Below are 18,262 nucleotides of genomic sequence, written 5' to 3' on the forward strand. Positions count from 1 at the left end.
CGGATAGTTCTTAAATTGCTTACGCGTGGCTGATAACGGAAACGCAAAGGACTAATAAAGCACCGGCAACGAGCCGAACGGTCCAATTATCTGGAAACTTTCGGGATATATGGGAAAACTATCGTTATTGAGGGCAGAAAATTGTGTGACCGTATCCGTAATCTCGTCGATGGAAATAACATCGGGCTAACTCGATTGACCCCGTACCATTTTTGCGAAGAATTTCATTGCGGCACGGAACCCGAAAAAATACTTGACACGAACTTCTATCTTGTCTGGCGACTAACAGTCCGATTGAGGGGATATATTTTTAAATCTTGCAATTCTTTTTCAATAAGATTCTTGTGGACCAGATTCTGTACATTAAAAGTGCTATGGAAACAAATTTCGTTGAAAACATTTATTAAAAAAGTTTCTTTACAATCAATAAAACGACGAATTATTACATGCATGATTTATTGAACAATGTTGTGTAACACTATTTACAAACTAAAGAAATTATTTGACATATTGGACAAAATAAATCGATTTCATTTCGCAAGCAAGACATTTTCTAAATTTGTAGGACTCAAATTATTTCTTTAATCATTCAATATAGACTTCAATATTCAACAACTTTAAAGGGAAATGTTTTTTCAGGATGGTAATCTTGACAACATATTTCAAGGTCATTGAAATCGGAGAGGAGGTGGTGCATCGACCAGTTTACCAACCTGAAGACCCAACCTGAAGATCCAACAAGAAGATCCAACAAGCAGACCCAACAAGCAGACCCAACAGGAAGACCCAAACAGAAGACCCAAACAGAAGACCCAGCCAGAAAAGTTGTAAAATACAAGCTCCAGCGTTTTGTCCGTAATTTCGACCAATTGCAACCTCAAAAACTTTGTTTAAAAATGTTCAAATATTAAAAAAGTTATCGTTGTTCCAACACCGTCCGAATATTACTGTATCTCGCGCATGCCAACGAATTAGTAACAACGGTTAATAGCAGCAAGGGCGACGAAAGCAAAAAAGAGAGCAAAGGGGAGAGAATAAGTGAGAGGGAAGTTAGGGAAAAATAACAAAATTCCAAGAAGCCCGTGCGCCGGTTCCGGTTAATTTGACGGTTATTTCCGGTCGCGCGAAGCAACGTCGACGGACGACGACGCGTGGGGTGTCGATGACGACACGATCCGGGGTCGGTGATTTCATCCTCGCCGTGGGTGTATACATATACCTTTTATCCGCTATGCAGAGTAGCCGTATTAAAATGTAAATGCGTGGTAGCTAGTTATTATGCGAAGCGGCCGATGCGATCTCCACCGGCGGCGATGCGACCCTCGTCGTGTGTGCCGCCTCCTGTGCCCCTCGTCGTCGTCGTAAACACCCGATAATGGGGAAACCGTGTAGCCAGCTATCCGCCCCTGTACGCCCACGCGAGTGTTAGAAAGAGTAAAAGGGAGAAAACAGCCGACGAGCGGGCTGCCCGGCCCGCGCCCGGCCCGCTAGCTCGCTCGCGCTGTCTCCTGACCTCTCTCGCGATCAAAAATCTCTCGGACACCCTGAACCCTTCCGATCCCAATCCTCTGTCGCACCCTGTCGCCTCTTCTGCCTATACTTCCATCCCCTCCGCCCTTTCACCCCTCACGGATTTACTCGCGATCCAACGAACGGGCGTCGATCAATTTTCCCGCGTCCGGATTACCTTCCGGCTCGTACTCATGAAACTTTTAGACCCCGCGTAAAACCGCTGACCCTTCAACCCCCCACTCTTCTCTCTTCGAGTCCGCTATATTAACCGTACGATTTCGATTAAGATATCTCGTTACGGCGCCGTAAAACCGGCCCTCTCGTCGTTTCCGAAGAGATCGGTCAACGGCTGCACTCCTGCGCCAGACACGATGCTGGAAATTTCGGTTTTATAAAGAGCTGGAAGTACCCTTCGATTTTAAACCCTTTGCACTCTTTTGTCGAGTGTGACTCGACATCTGAGAAAGAAAATTGTAAATGAAATGGATTTTTATATGTATTTGGTTTTTCCTTTATTTATCTAGGTTCTTATTTTTTAGTTATAAACAGAGATAAGTTCCACAAATATAAATTACAATATTTAATATAATTAGGAGTGCGAAGGGTTAACAGACCACCGTAGTTTTTTCCAGTGAGGTTTCCGTTCGTTCGGGTATTTTTTAATAAATTATTGTTTCATGTTGTGTTAATATTCATGAATTATTTTCATACGTTTCAATGCACGCGAAAAGTGATTGCTACGTATTGTCGTATTGTTATGGAAATTACTACATTGCATTTATTTAAACTGTTGAAACGGCTCATGCACGAACCTCGAAAACAGCTCTTCATACACCATTTTAGAAATAGTCGCATAAATGATCCTAGTTTGTACTAATTATTGTATTCACCAATTTGTGATCTAAACTTTAGTTTCATTTCACATTCGAGAGACATATGTCTCGCTGTTGCAGAGTGATCCATATTTTACTGTATGTAAAAATTGTATGTTTAATATTGTAATTTGTTTCGTGAAAAATAAAGAATATTAGTTGCAATAATTAATGTGTTTTTCTTTTCCTGTCTCGTACATGAATATTTCAGATAAGAATCAGACTGGCATCTTCGAAAATTTTGAAAACAGAAAAATTATTGGAATTAGTGTAAAGTTGCTTTGCTGAATTTTCGAAATTTTTCGAGCGTCTGACTTGCCGTTGACTTGTACTACTGAATTTAGTGCCACCTCCTCCGATATCATGTGCTCCTGATACTTTCTCAATTTTCGAGATTTTCAAAATTTTTCGGGCGTCTGACTTATGGTTGACTTATACTACTGAAATTCGTGCCACCTCCTCCGATATCATGTGCTCCTGATACTTTCTCAATTTTCGAGATTTTCAAAATTTTTCGGGCGTCTGACTTGACGTTGACTTGTACTACTGAAATTTCGGATACCTCCTTTACTATCATGTTCTCCTGGTAGAAATCCAAAAATTCCGGAAAATTTTCGAAAACTTCGAAAATTGAACTTTGTATTAGGAGAACATGATGTCGCAGGAGGTGGCACGAAATTCAGTAGTATTAGTCAACGATAAGTCAGACGGCCGAAAATTTTTAAAAATCTCGAAAATTAAGAAAGTATCAGGAGCACATGATGTCGCAGGAGGTGGCACTAAATTCAGTAGTACAAGTCAACGTCAAGTCAGACGGCCGAAAATTTTTAAAAATCTCGAAAATTGAGAAAGTATCAGGAGAACATGATGTCGAAGGAGGTGGCACGAATTTCAGTAGTATAAGTCAACCATAAGTCAGACGCTCGAAAAATTTTTAAAATCTCGAAAATTAAGAAAGTATCAGGAGCACATGATATCGAAGGAGGTGGCACGAAATTCAGTAGTATAAGTCAACGACAAGTCAGACGGCCGAAAATTGGCGAAAGTTTTCGAAAATCTCGAAAATTGAACTTTGTATTTGGAGAACATGATGTCGCAGGAGGTGGCACGAAATTCAGTAGTATAAGTCAACGACAAGTCAGACGGCCGAAAATTGGCGAAAGTTTTCGAAAATCTCGAAAATTGAACTTTGTATTTGGAGAACATGATGTCGCAGGAGGTGGCACGAAATTCAGTAGTATAAGTCAACGACAAGTCAGACGGCCGAAAATTGGCGAAAGTTTTCGAAAATCTCGAAAATTGAACTTTGTATTTGGAGAACATGATGTCGCAGGAGGTGGCACGAAATTCAGTAGTATAAGTCAACGACAAGTCAGACGGCCGAAAATTTTTAAAAATCTCGAAAATTGAGAAAGTATCAGGAGAACATGATGTCGAAGGAGGTGGCACGAATTTCAGTAGTATAAGTCAACCATAAGTCAGACGCTCGAAAAATTTTTAAAATCTCGAAAATTAAGAAAGTATCAGGAGCACATGATATCGAAGGAGGTGGCACGAAATTCAGTAGTATAAGTCAACGACAAGTCAGACGGCCGAAAATTGGCGAAAGTTTTCGAAAATCTCGAAAATTGAACTTTGTATTTGGAGAACATGATGTCGCAGGAGGTGGCACGAAATTCAGTAGTATAAGTCAACGACAAGTCAGACGGCCGAAAATTGGCGAAAGTTTTCGAAAATCTCGAAAATTGAACTTTGTATTTGGAGAACATGATGTCGCAGGAGGTGGCACGAAATTCAGTAGTATAAGTCAACGACAAGTCAGACGGCCGAAAATTGGCGAAAGTTTTCGAAAATCTCGAAAATTGAACTTTGTATTTGGAGAACATGATGTCGCAGGAGGTGGCACGAAATTCAGTAGTATAAGTCAACGACAAGTCAGACGGCCGAAAATTTTTAAAAATCTCGAAAATTGAGAAAGTATCAGGAGAACATGATGTCGAAGGAGGTGGCACGAATTTCAGTAGTATAAGTCAACCATAAGTCAGACGCTCGAAAAATTTTTAAAATCTCGAAAATTAAGAAAGTATCAGGAGCACATGATATCGAAGGAGGTGGCACTAAATTCAGTAGTATAAGTCGACGACAAGTCAGACGGCCGAAAATTGGCGAAAGTTTTCGAAAATCTCGAAAATTGAACTTTGTATTAGGAGAACATGATGTCGCAGGAGGTATTCGAATTTCAGTAGTACAACTCAACGACAAGTCAGACGGCCGAAAATTGGCGAAAATATTCGAAAAATTGAGAAAGTATTAGGAGAACATGATATCGAAAGAGGTGGCACGAAATTCAGTAGTACAACTCAACAACAAGTCAGAATTCCGAAAATTGTCGAAAATTTTTGAAAACCTCGAGAATTGATCTTTGTATCAGGAGCACATGATGTCGAAGGTGGTATCCGAATTTCAGTAGTATAAGTCAACGACACGTCCAGTCGGAAGTTTGGGAAGAAGTGGAGGATCATTAAATATATATACACAGATTTGTTCATTTATATCATTGCATTTATTTATTCATGGATGATTGATACATAAAATGTTTGTATGTTATATGTACTAAAAACATTTATAACAAGAACGTACAGTGATTCAGAGAGTCTCGGCGCACATACTTCTATTGCAGTACTCGAATCGTGCAGTTAATTCCCAAAACAGTTTTAGATGTACGTATCATCTCCCATCAAATATTTTATTAAACTTGAAGAGAACGATCCTTGAACGGTGTCTTATGAGTTTGACAACGAACGGTCCTGATCCATCAGTCTCCAATTTCACTGCAACTTTTCTGGTTTCTGGAACAGTTAAAAATAATGTTTTATTTTTTACTCTCTACTATACGTTTTCACCATTGATCAATATGTAAGGACACAGAACATGCATTTTCAGAACATATGATATTGGATTGGGAATTTGATGCATTTCTGTCAAAAGCGAATAGGTAGAATATCAAACAGTAAATGCACGAGGGAAGTTTAAAAAAATGTTGTTACATTATTTTGGACGAATTAAATGCAATAAAGGTGGAAGTAAAAATTTCCATGTAACTCTTGTTTGTTGCAACACGCGGTACATTTTAATTTTGCATAAAGTAATTTATAAATATATTTTGCATATTTACCTTGCAATTGTTTTCCCTTCAACCATTTCATCAAAAAGTCGATGTAGCAAAACAGCCCCTACATCGAAGTGAATGACGGATTTCTGAAAGAATTATTTGAATAAACATCAATCCGCAAATGCACAATAAAAATATAACAAAGAATTTGATAGCCATATGATAAAATAATTAAAGCAAAATCATTCTCGAGTGCAAATAAACCAACACACAATTATTTAAAAATTAAATCTGTTTAAGTAAGATAATTTATTATCTTTCACTTATTATTATTATATTACTTTTATATTATTATTATTACTTTTAATACAGCAAAACACTTCACGAGTGAATCAAATAAAAAAAGAAGATATTGGAATATCACTTTGCATATATATTCAACTATCTCGAAGAGCAAAAATTTTATATTTCAGACAAAATTTTTAATCGACTTTTGGCCAACTTCTGCGGCAGCTTTAATTTCAATTTTCATTTTACGTGTGTGATACATTTTCTATTATAATTCTGCGAGTTTATTTTACGTTATACAGAATATTCAAGAATTTGCTGTACTGTAGAGATTATCTTTCCACCTAAAAGCATTGTTCCGATATCGATAAAAATTGTCGAGAGGGTTGCTGGACAATGCCTATCCCGCTAGACCGTTTCCCGGATCCGAGACAGCGCAGAAACGTTGGTGGATCTTCGGTTTACATTTTCGTCTCTGTCGTATCACCGGGATCCTTGCAAATTAGAGTGCGGACCTTTCAGAAAAGCCTGGCTTAGCGAAATTCACCCGGTCGGGGTTGTCACGTACCGGTATTCCCCGGCCATATGCTCGCTAGGCAGCCGGGACGATAAAAAATATTTGTTGGTCTTGTTATTCGCTGATCCGGGATCCTTCAGCGGGAGGCACGTTTTCTTGTTGCGCCCTCTCTCTCTCTCTCTCTCTCTCTCCTCTCTTGTCGCCGCGCTGCGCCGGTGTTCGCGATGTTATCACTGCCGCCTGTTTTGCGGCCTTCGTATTATTTGTGCATTTCCACGGTTATATTCCTGCGGGTCTCTCCGTTCTACCGTATAATAAAATCCCTCTCAGCAGACTGTCTTCTCGTTCCCTGCACACTCCGGCCATCCCTCGGTACACAGTATGTTGCCGCGTCGTGCTTGCACGGTGCAACGCGCGGTGCATTCTTGGTGTACCGGAGGATGGTTGGGGGGCGACGGAGGGAAAAGGGTGGAGGAGGAGAAGCGAGAAAGAGACGAAGGGGGTGGCTGGGCGTAGGTTGGTATGGCTGATGGGGGATGAGGTGGAGGAAAACATAGGAGGGCTGAGTAACTGCAAACAACAAATACCAGCAGGTACCCGGCGGGGAGGCGGGGAGGCGCGGCCCGTGCATTCCACGAACGGTGTGTATAAACATGAAGCCGACGGCCGTGAAATCCGCGCAGGGAAACCCGGTTAATGCCGTCGAAGTACACGATACCCGCCCTATATTTGCCGATCGCTACCAAAGACGATCCCCGCACAGGTACCTTACCGCGTAAGCGTAAGCTAATGGGGGTTAGGGGTCTCGTCGCGCGCTCCGTACCGCCTCTTTGGTCTAAGGTTCCCAGGAACTTTGTACACCAGGTCGGTCGTCAGCTAATGAACCTAGGTCAGCCTGATCTACCGAAAAGCATGCTCACCGAGGGACGGTGAGAGAGAGAGAGAGAGAGAGTTCGATGGAAAGTCCACCGGAGGAAATCTAGGGGACCGAGAGGGAGGTTTAAGCCGGCAACGACCGGCCAGCACCAGCCAGAGAGGCTATCCGTGGTGACAACAGGTTACAAAGTAGCTTTAGCAAGCACCGGACACAGGTCAAGTTTCCTCGTAACGTCGAGGTTAAAGGGCATCCGGCTGAGTGGAAGTTAATGACATTTTTATGGAACACCCGAACAATTTGCTCGACGCTGTTTATATCAGACTCGGGTGATTAGAGGCGCAGCGTGAGACCGACGGTAATGCTACCCTGCCACCCGCTAATTGCGTTTCTGAGAGTCTTTAAAGCTAAACCTGGCATTGCCGGTCAAATGACCGGTCTTGTTTTTATTTAATTGATTTATTTAATGTTGCTTCAACATCAAAGGTCATTAGCAAGACCGGCGACATACTCCTCAGAACCTAACAGAATGGGTAAGATACTTTTTGTATTCCGTTATATACATATATTAGATGATTCATGTTAACTGGTACTCTACATAGCCAGGGTGTATCCGTTAAGTTATGTCACCATTTTTTAGGCATTTCTAGTAGTGCAATTAAAAAGTGTTTTAGACAAAAGTTTCTCAGTACTTGATGAGCTACGTGTTCGCATATTCTTAAATCTGAAAAAAATGTTTTTTTACGTAAAAAAGTAAAGGTCACCTTGACTTTTTTAAACGGCACTATATATTTTGGACATGATAAGATTGTTTCTGACGTCGAGACGAATATTAACGGTGTACTATACTATGACCTCGAAATGACCTCAAACTTGAAAATTTTATACGTCAAATAAACGTTTAAATACTTCATTATGTTTAATTTTATTGTGTGTGTTTTCTATATGAGAATACAATATATACCTTCAAACTAGTAGGTTATCAAATCATTTCAACGAAAAATGATTACATTAGTTCTGTTCACAAAATTCGATTTCTTGAAAAAACCAGAGGTCGTAGACAAATCTTGAGACCAGATTTGAAATCAGCGTGAAAAAATCTACGGGAAATGATATATAGCAAAAATTAAAAAAATTTTTTTCTGCTCGTGGTAACGCAGAAACCACATTTTCTGGAAATTGTGAAAGTTTAACGAACTTTCTCAAGGTTAAAAACCGTTTGTACCGTAATCTCCCTATTTTTCCCATATTCTGCAAAGTTTCAGCTTTAATTTTTTAAAAAAATTCATCGCTCTACCTCTTTTCTATCGAAAGTTATTTCTTTTTGAAGCGAGGTAAGTCATTTGTACCCAGCACCGTGGCGGCGCTCCGCGAGAATGCCGCGGGAAACTTGGTTGGTATCGCCGAAAAACGGAAGAAAGGGGAGAGGGGTAACCCTTCCGTGAGACCGAGAGAGGGCAGGACGAAGAAATTACACTTCCCAGTCTCGTTAAAACAATGTCGCCGAGGGAGCAGAGAAGAAGGGCAGGGCGAGAGAGAGAGAGAGAAGGTCACGGATCGGGACGAGAAACTCGGTGAGGAAGGAGCCGGAGAGCTAGGTGGCTGCTGCAGCTTCCAACGAAGCAGTATTCAGGTGGAAAGAGCTCTTCGCTCGTTAGCATTTAATTGAGAACCTCGCGAGGAGAGGACTCCAGGACTACGGACTCTGGTAACGACCGGTCGACGGGCTCGTTTAAATATTTTAATAATCTCTTGTATCGCGAACGGCGATTCGAATATTTAGCGGTGCCGCCGCGCCGCGGTATCCAGCCTCGGTCCTCTCTTTACCGCGACTTATTGGAAATACGTAGACACGGATCTCTTTCTCTCTGTCCTCTTTCTCTCTTGATAGAGTCTTGGTTACGAGCCTCGCTCGCGGATCGAGCGGTACCTCCGCAACCCTCGCAAGAATTCTCTCGCTTGCGGCCGATCAAACTCGGCTGCTGCTCCGCCGGAGCAATTAGAGCGAAATTTATCGACCCTCCGTGAGAGTCTGCAACGACGCAACCGCACTCGTTACTCTCTCTCACTCTCTCTATCTCTCTCTCTCCCTCCGCGGAACGACGACGCATTATAATTTTAAACGGCTGAATTTGCATGGGATCAAACCAGTTACACCCTGGGCCAGACCTCTCTTCCAGCCGTTGCTAGTCGGGCGCAATTGTAATCGGTGTTGTAAGCTCGGCTCGTAAATTGAATTTGCGCGTCTCTCCCGCGAAAACCAAGAACCGGAACAATCGAAGAAAACGGCGATTAATAGCGCGTCGCCGATTCGATCGACGCGACCTCCATTCACTGGCAAAGTGGACGACGGTCGTAGTAACGAGCAACTTATATCGACCACCGGGGGCGGCCTTCGAATTTTCCGGTCTAATGGAACGTGCCATTTAGGCGAGCACTTTGAGGCGACTCGTTTTTCTCCATTTTTCCTTCTTCTCTTCCATTCCTTCCTTTTTTTTTTGTTTTCTTCTTCTTCTTCTTCTTCTCTTTGCATCGTTCCGCCTTCTGCCTACGGTGTGCGAAAGCGTGTCCTACACCGATACACGGTTTTCTTATCGCCGGCAGCCGGACCCGGGTTCTCTCTCGTTCATCATCCGTGAAACGATAATCAATTAATCGCGCGTAGCCGGCCGCCGCGAAAAACTAGTATTTAATATTTAAACGTTTCGCGCGCGAGAGATTAATTCTTTACGCTCCGGCAAAGGCGCTTCTCTATCATCGACCTATTTATCATGGCAGTTCTCGCTCCGAAGCTTGGAAGCTCGTTCTCGCGCTGAACTTATCAAGCGTTGTAAAATATATTACTGCTGGTTCGTTAATTTTTCAGAAATATTTATGCAACCACGCCCGGCTCATTCCCGGCTACTTAGCTCCATCCGCCGTATCTCTTCAATCTTGTTTTTCCACGATGGCCCTTTACGACGTCGTTTCGCCGTGTCATAGACGACGGTTCTTTTCACCGTGTCATTTCTTTATAAAACTGTACACCGCGGCCTCGGATATAATCGCGTTCCATCCGATTTATTCCCGTTCGTTGAACCCGCGCCACGGCGTCGATCGGGTATTATTGAAACCATATTGTTCCTAATTTCTTTTACAATTTTTTATTATAGTGCATCGTAGTCGAAAAACAATGAAAATCAATTGTTTCGATGTTTCTTTACCCTTTTTCTTGCTGTATTCTGTACAATTTAACATTTTTATATTCGGCCAAATAATGTTGAAAGGAATTAACTAAAACGAAAATAGATCGTCTCCAACGTAGCGCGCGATTTTTTAATAATTTTGAAAAATGAGAAAATGTTTGTTTGTTTATCCACTGATTTTCACCAGTGCGTCAAGTTGAACAACAATTGAACAACTTCTGAAATTCATCGGACCGTGGCGCGAGCGATAAAATGCTTCGTCAGGAAATGACACTGTTTAAAAAACAAAATTCGTCATTTTCAAATTGCAGCAAACTCCGCCGAGGGAGAACCGTAATTATTCATTTCATTTCGCTGTTCCGGATGGCCAGATTTTTCATTTTAGTCCCCGCAGATCCAGCATTTCTGCCACTTTGCGTCAGCGCAGTTTGCAAAAAAAAAAAAAAAAAGAGAAGGAAAAAACACTGGTGGCAGTTTCGAAATTATTTTGTACCCGCGGAGTTGGCAGGAGATTCAAAGTTGTCGACTGTTCAGCGGTAACAATGGGATACGTCGAGCGGCAATTGAAATGTTGTGTGCAGGAGCAGGCTGCAGCTCGTTACCCCGCTCGTGCTTTTAGAAGGAAAAAAATTATGTACGCCGGGTTCCATTATGCCCGGTTAACTAAATCTGTCGATTGTTCGTCGAGAATACTAGTATTGTTCGCGCGAATAGAAGCATTCGCGGTAAGAGCGAGACTACGCTGCTTTCAAAAATCGAGAAATTCGGTAGCGAACGTATCTGACCGCGTGTGTTCTCGTTTTGTATTCACAGTTACTCGAAGAGTTAAGTGGCCCCTAGACGATCAATAATATTGTCAATATTCGCTTCAATATTGACGGTCTATATTGAATATTCTCACCAATACTCATACTATGGCAAAAATATTCGCGCTCCATGGTCGGGGCTGTTTCATTCTCGTTTTTCATTGTTCAACCGTAAAGTCTGGTTTACATTGTTTCAATGCATCAACAATTTTCTGCATTGCAATTGCTTTTTTGTTTTTGTTAAAATAATCTTTTGACTTCACACGCCACAATTCCGGATAATCACGATATGCCGCTATAAGCAGGGTGGTGAAATCACGGTCCCAAACGGAACCCTGATCACTAGAAACGTAGAAACAGAGTAGGTCAATAATCAACTAATATTTAAATAAACGCATAGGCTTTTTAAAAAAATTTTTTTTAAATATTGCATTGTCATCCAGTTCTGAGCTATGTTTAAAATTGCAAAGCCTCTAAGCTCATCGGGAAGTTAGTTTAAAATCAATTGCAAAATATGTACCGAACAAACAGACAAACAGACAAACGAGAAAGCGAGCTAATAAAAACCTATTCATTTACTAAAAATAATGATTTTAAAATATAAATAAGAAATTATGTAAAATTAGTATGTTCTTTAATTCGTGTTGCACACGTTTTATTTTCCTTTCTATATTCTCTAATTTTAGTTTTCTTTAATCCCTCGTTCTAGAATTTTGTTCACAGATTACAGATTTATGAATTATTTGAAATTGTACATAAGAACATGAAATATGTAACTACTAATTGCATAAAATCACAAAATGTAGAAGATTTGCCGTTATCCAAAATTTATACAACTTTTCATTTTCTTCACTTTTATTTATTTAACAACGTTCATTATAATATTTGGAACATAATTCATATCACGAGTGTCATACGCTATTATAGGACAAAGGGTTAACTATCACTTTTATAGTTTCAACTTGTCAGATATATGTAAGCAATCTGTAAACATTTCTGATACTTGGCGGTAGAGAGTATGCGCAGGAAAACCACCAATCAAATGGATGCAAGTGTCTATCCTGCCTCTTCCGGAAAAGAAAACACCCCCCGTTGCTCATAATGCTAGCTCACGCTCCATCCCTATACATATATTCCTATATCCATGATTCGTTTTGCTATTCTATTTAATACATATACACTTTTTGTAAAGCGTAAAATAAACTATATCTTTTATTATTAAAATATAGACGCGTTATTTTCAATATTTATTGCCCCTGTCACCCCTGTCTTAACGACTACACATACCCAAACGGATACTCCCTCATCGTTGCCGGAGGTTTAAAAGCGGAAGCTAGCTGTTTATTTCGATCCGTGATTTACACCTTTCGGTAGCCGACGTGAGCTAAAAATCTAAGAAAGCAGTATTCCTCGCCGATCGCCGTTAAACAAGAGAGCTGAGGGTGGTGGTGCCGCGGCCTCGGCGAGGGTGGGTACACTTCAGTTAAATTTTAATTTGCAACTAGTTAAAAAGTTAGCGGCGCTCGCGAGATCGTAGTACTAGGCGAGAGACTGTCGGCAAAATGGCGGGGGGAGGGGGGAGAGAGAGAGGAACGTCGACGGCAGGGCGACGATAATGTAAGGGGGCGAACTTTCGTCGGTTAGCTTAAGACACGAGGGGGTGCGCGCCCTTACCCCGGTTACCGGTCGGGGGAGGGGAGAAGGGAGGGGCGGTTGAGAGTCATGCGAACATCCGGGAAATTCGAGAAGCGCGAACTCGTTAGCCCGTAAATCGTCGTTACGATCTTCGCCCGGGACACTTGCTAGGATTGCGTTAGTCGCGATTAAAACGTGCATCCAGCTGTCGTCGAGCGCCTCTCGCCGTCGTAGAAAGGGTTCAATTACAGGGGAGAGACTAGCCTGCCCTGCCACACTAGCTTGCCTTGCATACCTGTTCTCTCGCCCTACCTGCTCTTGCCTGTCGGTTGACTTTATCGTTACTTTTTCCGAGAGAGGCAATTACGCGGCGATGTTGTTGCTGCTTATCGTTGTCGTTTTAAAGGGAAACGTAAATAATTAATTACACGCTCCGCAGCGTTGCGACGCTCGAGCTACTACTTTCAGCCTCGTAACGAGAATATTCTTTTCTCTCTCCCTCCTCCTTCTAGAGATGCTCGGATTGTCGCCGAGCATCGCGCAACCGTGTTCTCGGCTGCCGTCGATTACCGCAAACAGTATTTTTCCTGATCTTCGTCGACGAGTACTGCACAACAGGATCCAGGAAACTCGCGATGACTCGGGTGGGAAACCGTGAATTCGTGATGTCTCGGATCGGGCTGAGAAAATTAGCGATGACTCTGGTCGGAGTGGGAACGCGTAGTGGAGTGGGGAGCGCTGGCGCGCGGAGTGGGGATCGCTGAACGAGATCACGTACTACCGAGCGTCGCGCGGCGAGGTGTGACGGTTAATATTAAAATATTTTTTCTCCTAGACGCACAGTATTTTTTAAAAATTTGTTTTTTAATATTGCATTGTCATCCAGTTCTGATCTATATTTAAAGTTTCAAGTCTCTAGCTGATCGGGAAGTGGTTTAAAATTCGATTACAAGATTTGACGCATACAACGACAACTCGGCAAGCTAATATAAGCGTGGTAAAAATACCCGACCAGACCTGAACCCGGGAAAATAACCGACCCGATCCCGAAATTTCCGGCTGCTGGACAGAGAGAGGTAGAAAGAGAAGGGGAAAGATTTTCTCGTTGTTCCCGGAGCGCCGGAGAAGTCAACTCGGCACGTTCCCGGGAAAAGACGGTTCAGATTTATCAATCGACCGGCTGCGGAACGGTTCAAAGGCGTTTATACGACAAATCGTTCAATTCCGAACGTCGGGGGGCTGAATATCGTCCGAATCTCGCGACAGAGACCGTTTCTGTCTTCGTGCCAAGAGAGGGAATAGGCTGTCCCGGGATGATAGCGGGAAATATATAATGGTACACGCGGTCGGGAGCGAGGGAGAAAAGGAGACGCGACCATCAGCCTGGGATATGGATAGCGGGTACAGGGGACCGGCGGGGGAAGGAGAGAGGGAAACGTGGGAAGCATACAAGGGAACGAAGATCCGTACCGAATCCCCCGGAATAGAATAAAGAACCGGCGTATCGGCGAAACTACATAACCGTAACGATATTACGTCGCAAAAGGAGTTATTTGCCGCGCGGTAAATAAGAAGGCGAGGAGTTGGCGAGAGGGTGGGAGAGAAGGACGGGGAGGGGGTGAAGAGAGACCGTGGAAAAGAGTGGTCTCGGGTAGCGAAAAACGAAGGGGAAAAGGGAATAAAAAGGGTGCACCCCCGCGAGAAGATGAAATTTCCTTTTCCGGGTCGATCGTTAAGCCGCGTACAGCGGTTCCGACGACGGAAATATCGGTTTTTGTGGACGAGAGGATCCCATTGTCTTTGCGGATTTCGCTGGGGGGAAAAAAAGGCGGAATGATGAGGAGGATGAGAGAAAAAAAAACGAGAACAGACAAAAACGGTACCCCGCTAGACTCGCGCCGAGTCCTTTCCGGTTCCGGCGTATTAGTTAGACGATCTGCCTTCCGCGAGAGAGCGACGCGACGCATCGCCTCGCGACTCGATGGTATAAATCAGAGACGGTGGAGTTCCAATTAAATATAGAGCTGGTTCTCTCACTTCCTCTCTCTCGAGATCCGCGCAAGCGGATGTCGATGTTAAAAATCGAACGGAAATCCGTTCGCCTCGAACGTCTTTATTGTGCTGATACATGATTGCAGTTTAAACACGGCGTCTGCAGTTACCGTGCCAAACGAGTTTGTTACTAGCTCGGTAATTGCATCTTCCTTGTCTAACTGTTCCCGCGCGGACGTAAGTCGAGGGGGATAAGCCGCGTACAAAGGGAAAGACAGTGCGGGGGCGGGCGATGCGCGGGGGTGGAGGTGGAGGAGAGAGAGGACCGGTGATGGGGCTGAAGAGGTAGAGAGTCTGGTTTCTCAGAAACGATCGGGAATCTTGTGATTCCAATTAACCGATAACGAGCAAAAGTAATATCCCTCATCCTTCTCCTTTGCTTTCTCTACGGCGAGCCTTACTCGACCTGCCTAGCTACCATCCCATCATTTTCCCTCATTCCACGAGCAGATCGATCCCAAAGCTTGCCGCCTTTGCCATTCCTCTCGCTGGAATAACAGCCCGAAAAAAAGCCCGCCTTGGCCCGATGGTGCGGACGCGTTAATGCCAGTGTACGAGCACGATTCGTTGCTTCGATAAGGGTCGCGATATCGATTGTAATATCTTTCAGGGGAATATTAACAAATCGTTGAAAGAAATACAGTACAGGGTGTGCCCGTTAAGTTATGTCACCATTTTTTAGGAATTTCCAGTAGTGCAATTAAAAAATGTTTTAGACAAAAGTTTCATTTCAAGGTCATAGTATAGTACACTGTTAAATTCGTCTCGACGTCGGAAACAATCCTATGATGTCCGAAGCACGTGGTGCCATTTAAAAAAATTCCAGGTGACCTTTACCTTTTTACCAAAAATTCATTTTTTCAGATTTAAGAATAATCGAACATGTAGCTCACCAAGTACTGAGAAACTTTTGTCTAAAACCTTTTTTAATCACACTACCGGAACCTGGTGACATTACTTAAAGGACACACCCTGTATATGGGTTGACCACACAAGCGTTAAATTGGACTTACCCGTTTTTTTAGAAATCCATACAATACATAACAGTCTAATCGTTTTAATTGTCCACATCAAGTTCAACGACATCTGTTACTGACGTAACGAACTCCTCCCAATGGAGTTGTCGGACAATCCACAATCTTAGGTGGATGCATGTTAGAACCAATGAGGATTAGAGTGGTTTCCTGTTTGCGCAACGCGCACGTCAAGCTGCGTCACGCAACTTCCACAAATTACATTGCAGCGCGAGAATTATATCGTGCATTTCGTACCCTAAAAACCCATAAATTTTCGAACGTGTGGCCTACGACGACGCAACAATTGCCGTTGCGGACAATACAGCTAGGATAATTTCCAGACATCGTCCGTTGACAATTGCCGGCCATATTGTAAGTCCAAAGAGAACAATTGCAAAATTTACGACTTCCTCAAAACCGGCATTGTAGCAGTTTAACCACGTCGCGGACCCGAACACGTGGCCTCGACAAATAGTTAGTTATCCTCGATGTGTACGCGGTTGTAAAGTTTGTAACAATAACAACAGAATAATCACAATAACATGGGTTTTCAACCTGTCCACCTCGCGTTTCAGTCGGTCGTATAATAACAAATGACTACATTTGTTGATTTAATGCTAGTTTCTGTTGGTCGGAAAATGCAGGCTGCATTATTTACACAACGATGCTAAATATTATTTCATATTATCAGCCAGTATTATCAGCGACATGTCTGTCATCATTGGACAGCGGATTTCATGCATTTAAGACGAAAATGAGTAGGCGTAATTTAAAACATTAGACGAATATACAATTTTTATTATAAATTATTATGTATTTGGTATGTAATCCAGGAGAATTGATCCAGAAGTTTCGATCCTGTAGGATCAATGGTTCAGGAGTTATGTTTGTTTAAAGTTGAGCAATCTGCAGTGTTTTTGACAGGTAAGAGCGCCGCCATATTGGTTTGTAGTGTCGCGCGCCGCTTACCGAGTTGGTTGCTGATTAGATCGGGGGGGGGGGAGCGGCAAGGTAAGCGGCTTGCGATCGTCACTATAAACCAGTATGGCGACGCCAGTGCCTGTCAAAAACACTGCAGATTGCTCAATTTTAAGCAAGCATAACTCCTGAACCATTGATCCTACAGGATCGAGACTTCGATCTGCAGGTTCTGCGGGTACTAATCTACTGGATTACATACCAAACACATCATAATCTATAGGAGAAACGCATAAATTTAGAGTTCGGTAAAGTAAAGTTTACCCAAAAATAGTGTCCCTACACTGCACAAGAGACTCAAAACTATTCCAGGGGTATTTCGCGCGTTACTTTCGCCGAAGGAAAACGGAGAATCGTAAAATCTGCCTAGCATTCATGCTTGCAAAGTAGAATACGTCTACGGCGGATCTCCATGTAATCTCCATCCGGAAACAGGTGTCGGAGTTTCGCGAGCACCCGGTAGACAGAAACGAGGAACGAATGTACATACATAATAATTCGTAATACGCGGTATCCCATCACGATACTCCGATGGGAAAACGTATCCGTGTAGGAGTGGCGGCGAGGAGAGGGTGTGTGGGGGTGGGGGTGTATCATCGGGAATTTCAATCGCGTCTGCACAGGCACTGGGTAATACTACTTTCATCGTTCCCGTTCCCGTTCCCGTCGAGCGCAGAGACCGTGGGGCTCTGTCATCGGCCGTGGCAAATCACCGTGACGTAACTACTGGCAGTTACATAAATTACAGCGCAGAACCGGGACGATCATTAACGTGGCGTAATTTAATGAGAAAGACAATGCATTTTTCTGGAACGTAGCGGAACTACGTCGGGAACGGTACCGGGAACAGAACAGAAACGGGGAACGGAGAGCCTACGATCCGGCTCTCGAGATGTCCGTAATGGTACTCATTATACGACAGCGCGCGATATAGAGTAGCCTTTTATCTTGGGCCAATTGCCATAACGATGCGACGGTAATAACAAGAACTGCATAATAATCGACAATTCCGAAGGAACGCGTAGAATTTACAACCCTTCGATCGACCCATAATTGAATACTCGGGAGAATAATACCTTTCGAAGCGTAATTATCCTTCTTCCCCGGCTCCCGGCGACGCGACGCACGGGCTCGCGTTACCAGCATGCAGCGCGCGGCAACGTGTATGCAAAGAACGGAAACGTATGCATAAAGAAGTAGCCGGGACGGGGAACGTGCCTGCGAACACCCAGGTTTATTTCCAGGCTACGTGGAGGAAAGAATAGTTGTCGCGGCTTGTCAGCTTGCTCGCGCTTTCGTCGCTCAAGACAAATCTACCGCGTTAACTGGACGTGTAACGAAACGAGACTACACTGCGCTGGAAACGCGCCCGGCGAATGAGAAATCAAATTAATCAGCGATTACTTGCCGTGCTT

The 18,262-nt window shown here is 43.2% G+C and overlaps 1 protein-coding gene and 1 long non-coding RNA gene across 2 annotated transcripts in view; one reads left to right on the forward strand and one right to left on the reverse strand.

The window, feature by feature from the left end:
- Positions 1–2,600, forward strand: part of LOC143216929 (uncharacterized) — a 76,034-nt gene extending 73,434 nt beyond the window's left edge. The window contains exon 11 of the mRNA XM_076440512.1: positions 640–2,600. The gene's annotated coding sequence lies outside the window, so the exon portion shown is untranslated. The remainder of the gene's footprint in view (positions 1–639) is intronic.
- Positions 2,601–3,915: 1,315 nt separating this feature from the next.
- LOC143217087 (uncharacterized) lies at positions 3,916–16,725 on the reverse strand. Its single transcript, XR_013010729.1, has 3 exons — positions 6,353–16,725; positions 5,560–5,642; positions 3,916–5,233 (listed from the first exon to the last, which is right to left on the reverse strand). It is a non-coding gene; the product is annotated as an uncharacterized LOC143217087 (long non-coding RNA).
- Positions 16,726–18,262: the final 1,537 nt, after the last annotated feature.

Source organism: Lasioglossum baleicum, chromosome 16 (genome assembly GCF_051020765.1).
Source record: "Lasioglossum baleicum chromosome 16, iyLasBale1, whole genome shotgun sequence".
Taxonomy (NCBI): Eukaryota; Metazoa; Arthropoda; class Insecta; order Hymenoptera; family Halictidae; genus Lasioglossum; species Lasioglossum baleicum.